Raw genomic sequence first — 13,136 nt, forward strand, 5'->3', positions numbered from 1 at the left:
CAACACCAAGGTTTCTCTCAAGCTTAAAGATCTGGCTGAAATGGACGACGAGCTTCGTGGGCATTTTTCCGGAGAATCCGACCTCTGGGCTATCAAGAGCAGCAAGAGCTTCGGCCGATGCGAACCGTAAAACAAAACCAACGGTTGAACATAAGACCAAAAGACGAATGCATCAACTTGCCATAAAGATAGGCTGGGCAAGACAGTACGCGTTCCGCATTCAGTTTGTGATTGACTACATCACATCTGGCAGGAATTTTACCGCCAAGGTTCGAAAGTTCGCGCGCGAACTCCGGACCCGTTATCACACACTTAACAAGTCAAAGCTGCTGACCATCAGGTAGCATATTGTTGAGAGAATACGGATACTACCTGAAGCTAAGAGAAGTCTAGAGCGGAGGGAGACCTTCTAGAAAGTTACCATTTTTATTGTTTGAAGAAAATTTTTAAGGGTTATACACGTTCAGACCCACCGTTTCTGAATTTATAAATTAAAAATAACTCATTCAATAATTACATTATTTTAATTCATCAATTTTAATCTCATTTATGAGCCAAAAAAGGTTCGATAATCTCACCCAAGACAAGGCTCGTCTTGAGTCAAGTAAAAGTCGTCTCAGCCAAGAAAAGGCTCGACTTTAGATAATTAAACGCCGTTTTACGTGTCGTGGCCATAAAAGTAAGACAAAGGCCTATGTCTCGACTTAGTTTCGAGACGCAGCCAGACATCAATGCCTTAGAAACGAACTTAAGACATAACCAAGTCGAACTCAAGTCGAAGCATTTTTACTCGGGCACTATGTATATACTATACATAATATTTTCGCCTGGGGTAGGTGATTGAGAATCACAACAAATTATAAGAATAACATATTATCCATCGCTAACAACAAATATTATGTATGCAATAAAAAATTTGAATAATATATTGAAATAAATATTTAATAATTATAATTAAATTCACAGAATATTACTATTTTCGTGTCTACAATTTGATTTAGAAAATCGGATTAATTATGATGCTGAACGACTTTTTTAAAGATCTTTGCTTAATAAAGAGATAAAAAGATGTTGTTATTGAAATAAGCAAGTTTGGCATTGTGTTCATTTCAGTAATAAATAATACAGAATCAAATTTAAGTATCTAGCCTCAAGTTCTTTTGAAGTGAATAACGTAGAATACTTCTAAAAACAGAACCAATGTATATTGAACTCTTCAAAAATCGTTTCAAATATTTAACGACACAGAAAGTTAAAAAAAGGCGTTGGACGTTTGGTAATTACTGAGTGTGTGCGTGCGATTTCGGGTTCGTTTCTTAGTACCTGCGAATTTTTCAGTGCATTATGCTTTAGCGTCATAATAAAAAAATTCTATTAATAATGTATCTACAAAATAATAGCGAATATCCTTAATAGTTATATCACAGATATTATTTAATTTTTTCTGATAAATAACAGAATTTATTTTTATTCATCTATATTTTATTCATACATATTTATTCATCCATATTTTATTCATCCAATAATACGAGCGGCCATGAGCATTGGAGGTGACAACAGTCACCTCTGGATGCTTTCTTAGAGCTACTATCTGCCACTCCACGGGTTTTTAGTCGCTCGCTTCCTGGTAATCGAGAAAGTTTCTAACAATGCGACAGGTGTTTAACAAAACCGCCTTTTGAGCTGCTGCCAATACCATACTGACTCCTAACTGTTTAAGATGTTCAGTGCATCTTGCGTGCACATTGCCTGTAGCCCGAATCACAATGGGATGAATGGATGCATGATTTACATTCCTTCATATAGTCTTTACTTCATGCCTTAACTCGCTATACTTGTGGATCTTGGTTGTATAGGTTGACTGCAAATTTCGGTTAAGCGGACAAGCAATGTCGATGATGTAGACTCTCCCACCTTTTTCTTCCCGCATCACGATGTCAGGTCGATTGGCCCGGATGTAATGATCCGTTTGGATAGTAACATCCCAATATAAGATGTAATCTTCGCTTTCTAAAACGGGCATTGGAATGTATCTATAGAAGGGCACCCATTCTTTGAAGAGTCCTAGGCTTAGGGCAAGTTGTTGATGTATAATGCCTGCTACATCATTATTTCTGTTCGTATATTCTCTCTGAGCTATTACGCGACAGCCATCAATAATGTGCTCGATGGATTCGTCGGTGTCCTTGTCTTGTATTGCAATGACGAATCCTTCCGTCTTCGAAAACAGAAACCCTTGCTTAGCCAAATATTAGATGCCTTACTATCCACTTCACTTTAATCTACCGTGTTGGGGTGCTCGCCATGGATGGCTTTCTGCCTCCATTGCATTTCTAATTCCTCTATGGTTGCTGCCTTGATATTCAAGGCCACATCTGAGGACAAATTTAAGGGCGTGTATTTAAGATCCGCTTGACAGATGGTTCTGTAAAGCGCAACATTTCGTTTGCTGTTAAAATAGTCTCGTAACTGTATAACTTGTGACTCACACAGTTTTTTGACATCTACAACGCCCCTACCCCCTAAATGTCGTGGTAGAACTACCCTTTCAGTCGCTGAATTTCTGTGGTGCATTCGGTGCTTCGTCATTGCTACGCGAAAAATTCTGTTTAACTTTTCAAGGTCGGTGTTAGACCATTTTATGAGCCCGAAGGAGTACGTGAGGACAGGGATGGCATATGTGCTGATCGCCCTGATTTTGTTTGCCATGTTGAGAAAACTCTTCATAATTAATCTGACTCTCGTAGTAAAGGCAGTCATTAGGCTTGTCTTAACTATCGTATGTTGAATACCCTTAGATTCAAGAATACCCAGATATTTATATGATTCGCCTGCAGCCATTGCCTCGATGTCATTTTCGAACTCGTTCTCTAACTCTGCGGTCCCTAATTCCCCTCTGATTAAATACACTATTCTGCATTTATCTAGTCCGAAATCCATGTGGATATCATTGGAAAACTGCTTTGTGACATCGATCACTTGCTGCAGTTTCTGGCCTGAATTAGCGTACAGCTTCAGGTCATCCATGTAAAGAAGATGGGTCACTTGATGACCATCCTCATTATCATAAATTCTGAACCCATGAGACTTGCTGTTTAGTGTTTTGCTCAATGGATTTAATGCTAAACAGAACCATAGTGCGCTGAAGGAGTATCCTTGAAATCTAGTCGTAAAGCGTATTGATCTAGTTATCCTTGGTTGTCCATGATCAAAATACTTGATTCTTGTACAATGATGTGTGGACAGATTTTGTAAAGTTTTAAGACTTCAAGCAAATAGTCATGCGGAACGGAAGGAAACGTTTGCTACCCGACCAGTAGTTAGTCATATCTTCCAATTGAGGGACATTGGTGGTTATTTGGCTTTACTCTCAGTTCAGGATAGACCTTCTTTCAGCTGTCTGAAAGTTTTAGTGTTGTTGCCTTCGAGCATTACTTTTCTTGTACCGACGCAGTCTGGCAGTAACAACATCAAGTCTATGTCGTTGACAGTCTGAAATTTCATCCAATATTGCTAGTGTTACTGTCTCGATGTTCCGAGGGTGGATGAATTTTAGTAACATGGTTCATAAGCTTTCTGGTTCTATTTTCTTTTTTATATTGAGTTAATCGACCTAATTTGCACCTTACTTTGCTGACATTCATATCCAACCTGATCTTCCATGGTGGATCTCGATCCCTTGCTGGGACAAAAACTGCATTTGCAGGCCTAGTTTTCCGGCCCAAAGTTCTAACGGTTGCCACAGCTGCACGGTATACAAGAGTTTGCACCTATAATGCATTTTGTGCTACGTTCAAATACGTAGGTAAAATCTTGCTGTCGAGATGTGCTATTAGTACACGCAGATGATTTGTGATGTTCATTTTGGGCAGAGAATGCCTCAGTGTTAGTTCTACATATCTGAACTCTAGTAAAGCATGACCAAAATTCCTTTCCAAGTGCTGTAGTTCTTCTGAGATTTCCCTATCCACATCATCGTTAGTAATATCCGGATGTGGTTCTAATGGATCCGGTGCATGATGTTCATTATCCCTAACACCTATGCCTTCAGCATTATTCAAGTCTTCGTTATCCACATCTTCCAAGGCGAGCTCATCAATGGGAAGCTGCCGTTCCATTATTATAAAAACATTTCTGTGTTGAAATGTTGTCACAGGCTTATACTGCCCAACATGTCGAAGGCATTTTTGCTTAGAGTTGGATTTTTTATTTGATCATTTTTGCACGGCGCTTTCCCAGTATATATCATCAGTCACGGACGCATTTTTCTAATGCAATCAAGTGATCTGATGAGAGCAGTCTGCCGAGACATATTGGATAAAGCCTGGTTTTTACCCCATCATTGACGAACTGGGTTGTAGTCAAGTACACGATGGGGGGACCTATAGCTTAAGGTGGGTCCGAACCATTAGAACCTCGGTTAAGGTACATTTAAAAATTTCTAGAGGTCCCGACTTAGAGATCGAACCCCGGATCTCTGAGGTGAAGTCCGAGTGTCTAAGCAACTGAGCCATTATTATTATTATTATTATTATTATTATTATTACATGATAAGGCCATTTCCCTTTCGGGGTAGGCGTGACTCACTCGGTGGGGAAGGTATTAATGTGAGGAAGGAATATAGAATTCTTAGATTTGTCCAGAATTCTCGTGTCATTTATTTAAGTAACACGTTCGTTCCGCGACACTGCTTCGACCCAGGTTGCAGTTATTTTTCAAGAAAATGAACTTGTAAGTGAAAATGACGAAGCGATTCTTATTTGCCGACAAAAGTTGGATTCAAAAGTCCTGACAATTGGCTTTGAAGCTTTGACAGTCGGCCTCCACGTGTTCTAAAATTGTTACCGGAAATTTAAAAAAAATTCATTAGAATTCTGTAACAAAATCTGTAGATACAGATTTTAAGCTGAACTTTAGCTTCGGTATAGTTACGATCTTGATAAGTTTCAATACTGGAAAACTCGTACTCAAAAAACTTTCTTTCACTGTATTATCTAATTTAGGTGTGAAAGAGATCCCTACAAAAAAAGGGTGAAGCTCCCGTAAGCCATAGGCGTAGACTGAATTTCCTCTCCACTGTATATGAGAATTACGATTTTTCAAGTCTTCATTTAGCTTTTAAAGTCCATATCGTTTAAATTTGAAATTAAACAAATAATTCAAGATTAAAAAATATAAATCTTCGACTTTTTATTTGTTGTGATTGATGTGACTGATTATGAAAAATCATGAAATAGGACTAAAAGTAGAAAATCTTACTTAACATGTTTGGTCACTTTTTAAACAATTTTCTCTTCATCAAGTCATGAAAATATACTATTTTATTTACAAATTATTTTCAATTGTTTCAACAATCATTATTTTTTTGAACAATTTTGTTTCTCCTGATAATCGTGAAAAGTTTTAATCTTTCTTGATAACTGCTATGGATTTGATTAATACTAATGTAAGCATGGCACTTCTTGCTTAACAATGTTTGTCATTTTTTAAACAATTTTTTTTGGTTTTGAAAATTTTGCCTCCCAAAATCATGACAATACTTAATTTTGTTTTCTATTGATTTTCAATGATTTATGCAATCATTACAGTTTTGAGTAATTTTTGTTCCCCTACAAATCGTGACAAGTTTTCATCTTTCGGGACAAATTATATGAATTTGATGAATAATAACGTGAGGGTAGAACTTCTTGCTTAATATTGTTGGTAATTTACACAACCATTTATTTTTATTTAAACAATTTTTGTACATAAAATCATAAATATATCTTATTTTATTTTCAAGTAATTTTCAATTGTTCCAACAATCATTAAATGTTTTAATAATTTCGTTCCCTCTTTAAATCGTGGAAAGTTTTTATCTGTGAAGACGAATTATATAAACTTGATATGTACGGAGAGTAGAACTTGCCGCGTAACGTATTTGGCCATTTTGAACCATTTTTATTTGCTTAAATCATTTTTCATTTCAAAATCATGAAAATATATCATTCTATTTGCAATTAATTTTCCACCGTTGAAACAATCATTATTTGTTTTGAACAATTTGGTCGAAAGTAGAACCTCTTGCTTAACTTGTTTGGCCATTTTTTAAACCATTTTTTTTCTCCAATCACGACAATCAACAGGAGGTGACGGTTTCCAACGACAGTCGCTACGAGAAGGCGGGGTGCCCCGCTGTCAGTCAACGCTGGGAGCTGGCGAGTTCCAACGATCACCAGGAGGTAGTCTGGGATCCAAGAGCATTTGAGCATCCATTTTAGGTCCTGATGATTTAATGATTGATTTTTGTGCAGAATTTTCTCCTGATTCCGAATATATTGGATGCACATAGCGAATTCCGGGTGGTTTTGTTGTAATTTGACATTTTATGTGTTTAGATAAAAAATTTCATATCTCTGAAAATTATCAAAGTTTTGAAAATATTTTTCCATATTCATTTAAAGAAGTGTTATACGCACAAATTTTGTTGATTGTTTACGTTATTTAATTTATAGTTTTCGAGAAAGAAATAAAATAGCGTTTTAATATTCTGAAATTTTTTCAATTAGGCAATTAGTTTAGTTTTGAAAAAATTCTTATTAAATAAAAAGTTTTCACGTCTGTGAGTACGAGTGTTAGTAAGAGCATTGAATGGCCTGACAGCAAGGGGGGGGGGGGGCTCGGAAGCTGCAGGTTTGCAATGTGAACCGCAACCTCACACATAAGCGCACACGCGCAAACATATGGAAAAAATATTTTCAAACAAATATTTTCAAAACTTAAATAATTTTAAGAGATATGACATTTTTTATCTAAACACATAAACTGTCAAATAACAACAAAACTGCTCGGAGTTCGCTATGTGCACCCGATATATTCGGAATCAGTAGAACGTTCTGCACAAGCATCAATCATCAAATCATCAGGACCTAAAATGGATGCTCACTATCCTCTTCGGAACCCAGACTAAGGTGGGAACTGTGGTCTTCTGCGATCACAAGAGGTGTCCAATCCTCTTAGCCATACCTTCCATCCCCTTGGCATTTCCTTGCACAATCCTGTTTTCCTACACTAATCCGCTATGTCGGGCTTTCCCACCCTTGCTCAGCATCTCTCTTTATTTACTACTCCCTCCCGGTATACCTCCCTTCCTTACCATTAAAAGAGCGTATACATTTTTTAACTTTCGACCAAATACTTTGAATTTCAACTCAATTGTAAAAGAAATCGTATAGTAAAAAGTTAGTTTTAAAACATAGTAAGATATTTATGATTAAAATGAATTCATTAATAATGTTCTCATAGTTTCTACATACGCAATTTTTATTTCCTTGGAAATGAGGGTGGGATTTAGGCATGCTATGGCTTTGGTAAGAGATTACTTTAATGGAGATCTTTCGAAAATCTCTTGCAGCATACAAACAAGAATAGATCGACATTATTTACACTATTTAACAATTTGCAACTTTGTTACAACCTTAAGTTTAGAAAGTCAATATCCTTTGCGAATAAATGATTAGATTTTTCAGACAAATCTATTTTATCATTTGGTTGTACTGCATTTTAAATATCTTCTTTCTTCACATAGCTTACAAGTAGAGAATGTGCTAGCGTACACAGATATTTTTACACAAAAGGAGCTATAGGGAATTCAGACTGGAAGCCTGCAAGAAGATGTTGTAAAAGTATAAACCTGGATTGTTTTCTGTAGGTTTTCTTCGGTGAGGCTGTTCTTAAATCTATCTAATAATTCGACGGTTTTGGTGTGTACCGAGAAAACTGATAAATAATGCCTAAGAAATACTTACAGGAGCATTCCTGTTTGTCACTGTTCCGAACCCAGACATTTATATCCATTTTTGGCGTTAGGAAAGGTTATTCAGAGCTTCATCAAATCTGATTACCATTCGATTACATGATTTTAGCAAGGTGCGAGGGATAAGGGAGGGAGTGTAAGTAGAAGGGAAAAGCGGTACAGGAGGTGAAAGAGTTTGTGTACCTGGGCTTCCTATTTCGGAGGAGTGGCGGAGTGGATGGTCATATATAAGAGAGGGTGAGAAGGGCAAATGTGGTGATGAGGCAGGTCTGGGGGCTGGGGACAAGGTTGTTTGCAGCTGATTTTGTAAGAAGAATGAAATGGTTTGATTCGATAGTGCTCAGTGTCTTGCTTTAAGGAGTTGAGGTGTGAGGATGGAAGGTAAGTGAGGAGGTAAATAGGATACAGAAGAAGTATGTAACGTGGACAGTGGTATTGTCAAGGAATACGCCGAACTGTATTGTCAGGTGGGAGACAGGAAGAACGAGTTTAGGGATTATCGCGGGAGTCTGGCGTGTAAATATAAGAAGAAATTTTTGAAAAAGGGGGGGGGGGGTAAGCTGGTTTGGGAGTGCTGGTGGGAGAGTCAAGGTTTAACGGAAACTATGTGTGGACTATGCCAAGGGAGAGAGCGCAATATTTGTGTGAGAAAGGATAGGAAGGAAGTCAGGAACTTATAGCGAGGATAAGATGCGGCTGCATGGAGGAATTTAATAGGTTCTGCCTTTCTAGAGAAAAGAGAATGTGTGAATTGCGCGGGAAGGGGGATGAAAAAGTTGAGCACTGGTTGGAGGAGTGTGAAAAGGTGGAAAGGAGTGGAATTAGCATAGAGGTATTGTTGCATGAAAGGGGAGACAAAAGGACAGTAGCATGGGTGAAGGGGTTGTTGGGTAGGATGGAGAAGAAGAAAAGGACGGAGGTAGAGGAATGGAGAAGGAAAGATTGTATTGATGAGAGGAAGTAGGTGTGAGGAAACTGTAAATATTGTAAATAGTAAATAAGTATTAGGTTTTAGCCGCGGCGGCAAAGGTTGGTAATACGAGGCATAGCGAGAAAATAGCGACATGCGTGCGAGGTGAGGCGAGGGGAAGAGGGAAGGCGAGGCTATAAGAGCGAGCGGATTAGATATAAGGTGTGGATGGATATTAATTCTCAAGAGGTAGTCTATGATTTTAGCCAATTTTGCACGCACTGAGTAAGACAAGGAGATATACCGTACGCAATGCTGTGCGAAAATTTTTTTCGTTGCATTTTGAACTTAGAAAAGTTATTTAGAAAAACATCCATATTTTCAGCGAGTGATACAGAATCCAAGTCAAGCCAGATTTGCTCCGAGTTACTGTAATCTACCTGTCTCTAGGCGGAGCGCGAAATTGCGTTTATATGTATGCTGGTTAGTCTTTTATTTTCATAAATAAAGAGGACTGTAATTTCTTGACTGAATCAATGTACCTTAATCCCCAGGTTTTTATTGCGTAAAAAACACTAAGCATGAGGCTACGAAAACCAGGGTCTTGCTTTTCTAGGCATTAGATTTAGCTGCAAATAAGATTCTTGAAACAGCACCCATAGCAATATTCGCAGCAGACATCCGTTTAATGAACTATTTATAAAAAAGACCCGAATCTGATTTCTTGTCAGGGAGAGAGATAAATACACTCACTACTTCCAGCTGAGGCTGTGCATAGAAGAATTTGTATTCACATGGCCGACCTTTGTGGTATACCATAACTTTTTATTTTTCTTCGTTGACTGTTAAAAAATTGCCCATATAGTATTGCGTGATAAGGGTAATTTTTTCTTGTAAGCCAGACTCTGAGTAAGCGAATATGAGTATGTAATCAGCACAAGCAAGTAGGATAACATCATATAAGTGATCTAATGAAATTCCATGCATATCGTGAATTCGTAAGTACTTTTCTAGATCATATATGAACAGCGCAATAAGGATAGGACTAAGGATCTTACCTTGAAGCACCCCACAAGTTACCTCTATGGACGAAGCCAGAACTTCGTAAGTGCGAATAGACATGTAAGCCTTATCATAGAGATTTTTCATAATTCTTATAAGTTTAGTAAGTATGTCTATCCTTAGATGTTTGATCCATAGGTGACAGTGGTTTACTGAGTCAAAAGCCTTTTCAAAATCTATATAAAAGTAAAGATTCGTCTCTTTGAGGTAGAAAAATGAATTTAAATTAAAGAATTAAATGTGTCAACAGGATCTGAGAGAAGATCCTAGTAATACCACATATTTATAAAGGCAATTCCCTGGTAATTATAAGGGTCAGATTTATCACCCTGTTTATGCAAAATAAATGCATGCATTTTTGCCCAGCTAGATGTGACTCTTTCCTTGGCGCAGATCCCGTTGAAGAGGTGCCCTAAGTACTCTACTCAAATTTTTGGAAGGTTTTGGAAAAATTCATCGGGAACCCCATCCTCGCCCGGCACTTTATTACATTTACATTTCAATAAAGAGGCTTTAATTTCGACAACCGATATATCATAGTCGAATAAAGGGTATTTGTTTACAATCCGGTGTATGCAAATAGGAGCCTCAATCGGATAGAGAGAGAAAAGAAAGTCTTGCAATACATGCATTCTTAAGTTGTTAATTGAATTGATAATCTAAATCTATTGACCGCTGTCGAAAAATCCTAAGGGTGATTACAAACCGTTATTGAATTCAGCAGGGAATTATCATTTTGCCTCTTGTTAGACATACGTAAGTCCAGAAATTATCTTTCAATTTCTAGATATTTTGCCCCCTCCGTATCGGCAAAACTCGACATTTTAAACACATTTAAAGATTGTCTAAGTCTACGACGCGTAATTCTACATTGTTTATCGTCCCAAGGATTCTTTCCTAGAGCATGACTTTTAGGCTTTGCAAGTAAATTCAGTTTATCAACGACAGATAAGATTGTGGAGAAGTAAATTATTATTTAGGATATTCATTTTGCAGTTGAAGTACCTGAGTTCTTAGAAATATACATATCATGTATATAGTCACATTTGCGGTGTTCATTCCAAATTATTTTATTATACAATAAAAATGAGTCTATTTACACTTGTGTCCATCTGTATCAAATACAATTTCTCAACACCAATCGGATGATGGTCGAATGTCGTAGGCAATCGAAGTACTCGTATGTCAAAATTAAAAATCAGACCTATTGAGCCAATGTTACACGCAACAAGAGCATTAACACTCATACCCTGAAATCCAAAAAAAGTATAATTGCCTCTAAAATCTTTAGGGAATTACCCATTTAATATCATCAGGTTACCACTCTCAAGAATTTCAACAAGAATCGCCCCCTTGCGTTGACCTCAGAGTCCAGTGATCTTCGCGTATACAATGTTGTAGATTTTTTGGAGAGGAATCACCCTTCCAGGTCATTTAGGTTGCCGAAACAAGCATTAAAATTACCTCGAGAGACATTGGTAAATCTGGATAACCTGATATAATCCTGGAAAGGTCCTCCTGAAATGTCTCGTCGAACAGCTTAGCATCCATAGATGGTTTATGTTTTACTTAAAATAACGAAGTGTTCAGGGATCCAAACAGCGGATTCGAAATTCGGCAAAGTTACCCGTGTCTCGTACAGACAGAAGATGTCCGAGCTGAGTACGTCATTTGCGATATCAGAAAAATTGCAAAGGCCGTGAGCATTCCAGAAAAAGATGCGAAGATCGCTGCCTTCAGGAGATTCAGATATGATATCCTGATGAGCGACTTCTTTCTCTGCTACAAGTTGCTAAACCTTACCAGGCCTTACCTGCTACCCTTAACAAACGCGTTAATACCCGCATTTTTTTAGCTTGATGACAGTGTGGTATAGGGTTTAAATCAAATCCAGTAATTTAATATCTCGAATGTATTTTTCGAGTTCAATAATGATGGCTAATTATACATACAGAAATACATTATAAAATAATGCGTACAATGAGAATTGACACGCACACGCGATATATTGTGGGCGGTCAATCAGTCTAAAATATCTATGCGAGTTAGTGATTAGTTGTCCAGACACACTGCGCTACGAATTTTCTGGGGAAATAAAAACAATTGTCTAAAATAAAAAGGGCTGTATATACTGGAACTTCGTATTCTCGATAATTGCTTCTTTTTGCACATTGAAAGCCTGACTTAGTTCTTCTTGACTTTGAGAAACGAAATATGTTCGTTATAAAATTTCAGCACCAACTGACATAAGCTTTAAAACCAAGGATAATGGAAAAAAAGAAATATATGAAGATCTTATAAGGAAGTTGCGACAGCTATAGCCACAAACTTTCTCAAAGTCTAGTGAACAACTTTTTGCGATAACTTATTTCAACTAATATTTTTTCAATGACCGATCTACTGGTCGACGGTGGCGTAACGTGATTTTCATTCGGAATTAATTTGTTATCAAACAAAAACAAACATAGTACTTTTTAAAACAGAATGCGTTGTTTATAGTCATCACTTTTATATTGAGAATACACCATACAAATTTAAAGCATTTTTATCAACAAACGGCCGAATGATGTCGAGTTGTGTTTTTATAAAACATCGATTTTTAATCGGAAAACTTTCTAATTTTTTATTATTGTTTATCTTGATTAATAAGGTGGCTTCCACAAGTGATGTCACGGTCTTAGGGGGGGGGGGCAGAGCACCTGTGACAGTTTGTGACATGGGGGGGTCTCGACAATGTGATGTCACAAATTTTTCCCCAGATAAAAGAATGTTTCAGTAGAAAAATTTGCAGCATCTTTTATATAAATGAATTTTATATAAATGAATAGAACAGCGCTAGGTAGTTTTATTTGCCAATAAATGCAACTAAAGAAATTATGGTTTAAACTGTTCTTTGGGTCAAAATAAAGAGTCGTTTTCTTTTTACCCCTCGCCTCATCTCTGCTTATGTTTTGGCAGTAGCGTAAGCTTTCAAAAACCGGTTTTTTATATATAACTCGTTTTTCATAGCTTTATGAAAAATGCCCGTCTACAAAAATGGAAGCACACAAAACTCCCTACAAAAAAGTTTCATTAATTTTTTTATGCGGCCCATATTTTTCGAGTAATAGCCGGGCAAAGTCCAAAAATTTGTAAAAAATGTTGAAAAATTGCACTTATACCGTTTTTTAATTTACATTTGATAAATTTATGCTCAAATTTTTGGTATGCACAGATTGAAGAATTGAATTAGGATCATTGTAATCCAAAACAAAAAAGACGAATAACATTGGTGTACAACAGGGCTCACCATTTTTAGCAGTTGTTGACTGCAAGGACAAGCGCGTGGCTGTAACAAGAAAAATGCATATAGAATTATTATGTATTATA

This window comes from Belonocnema kinseyi, chromosome 1 (assembly GCF_010883055.1).
Source record: "Belonocnema kinseyi isolate 2016_QV_RU_SX_M_011 chromosome 1, B_treatae_v1, whole genome shotgun sequence".
Classification (NCBI taxonomy): Eukaryota; Metazoa; Arthropoda; class Insecta; order Hymenoptera; family Cynipidae; genus Belonocnema; species Belonocnema kinseyi.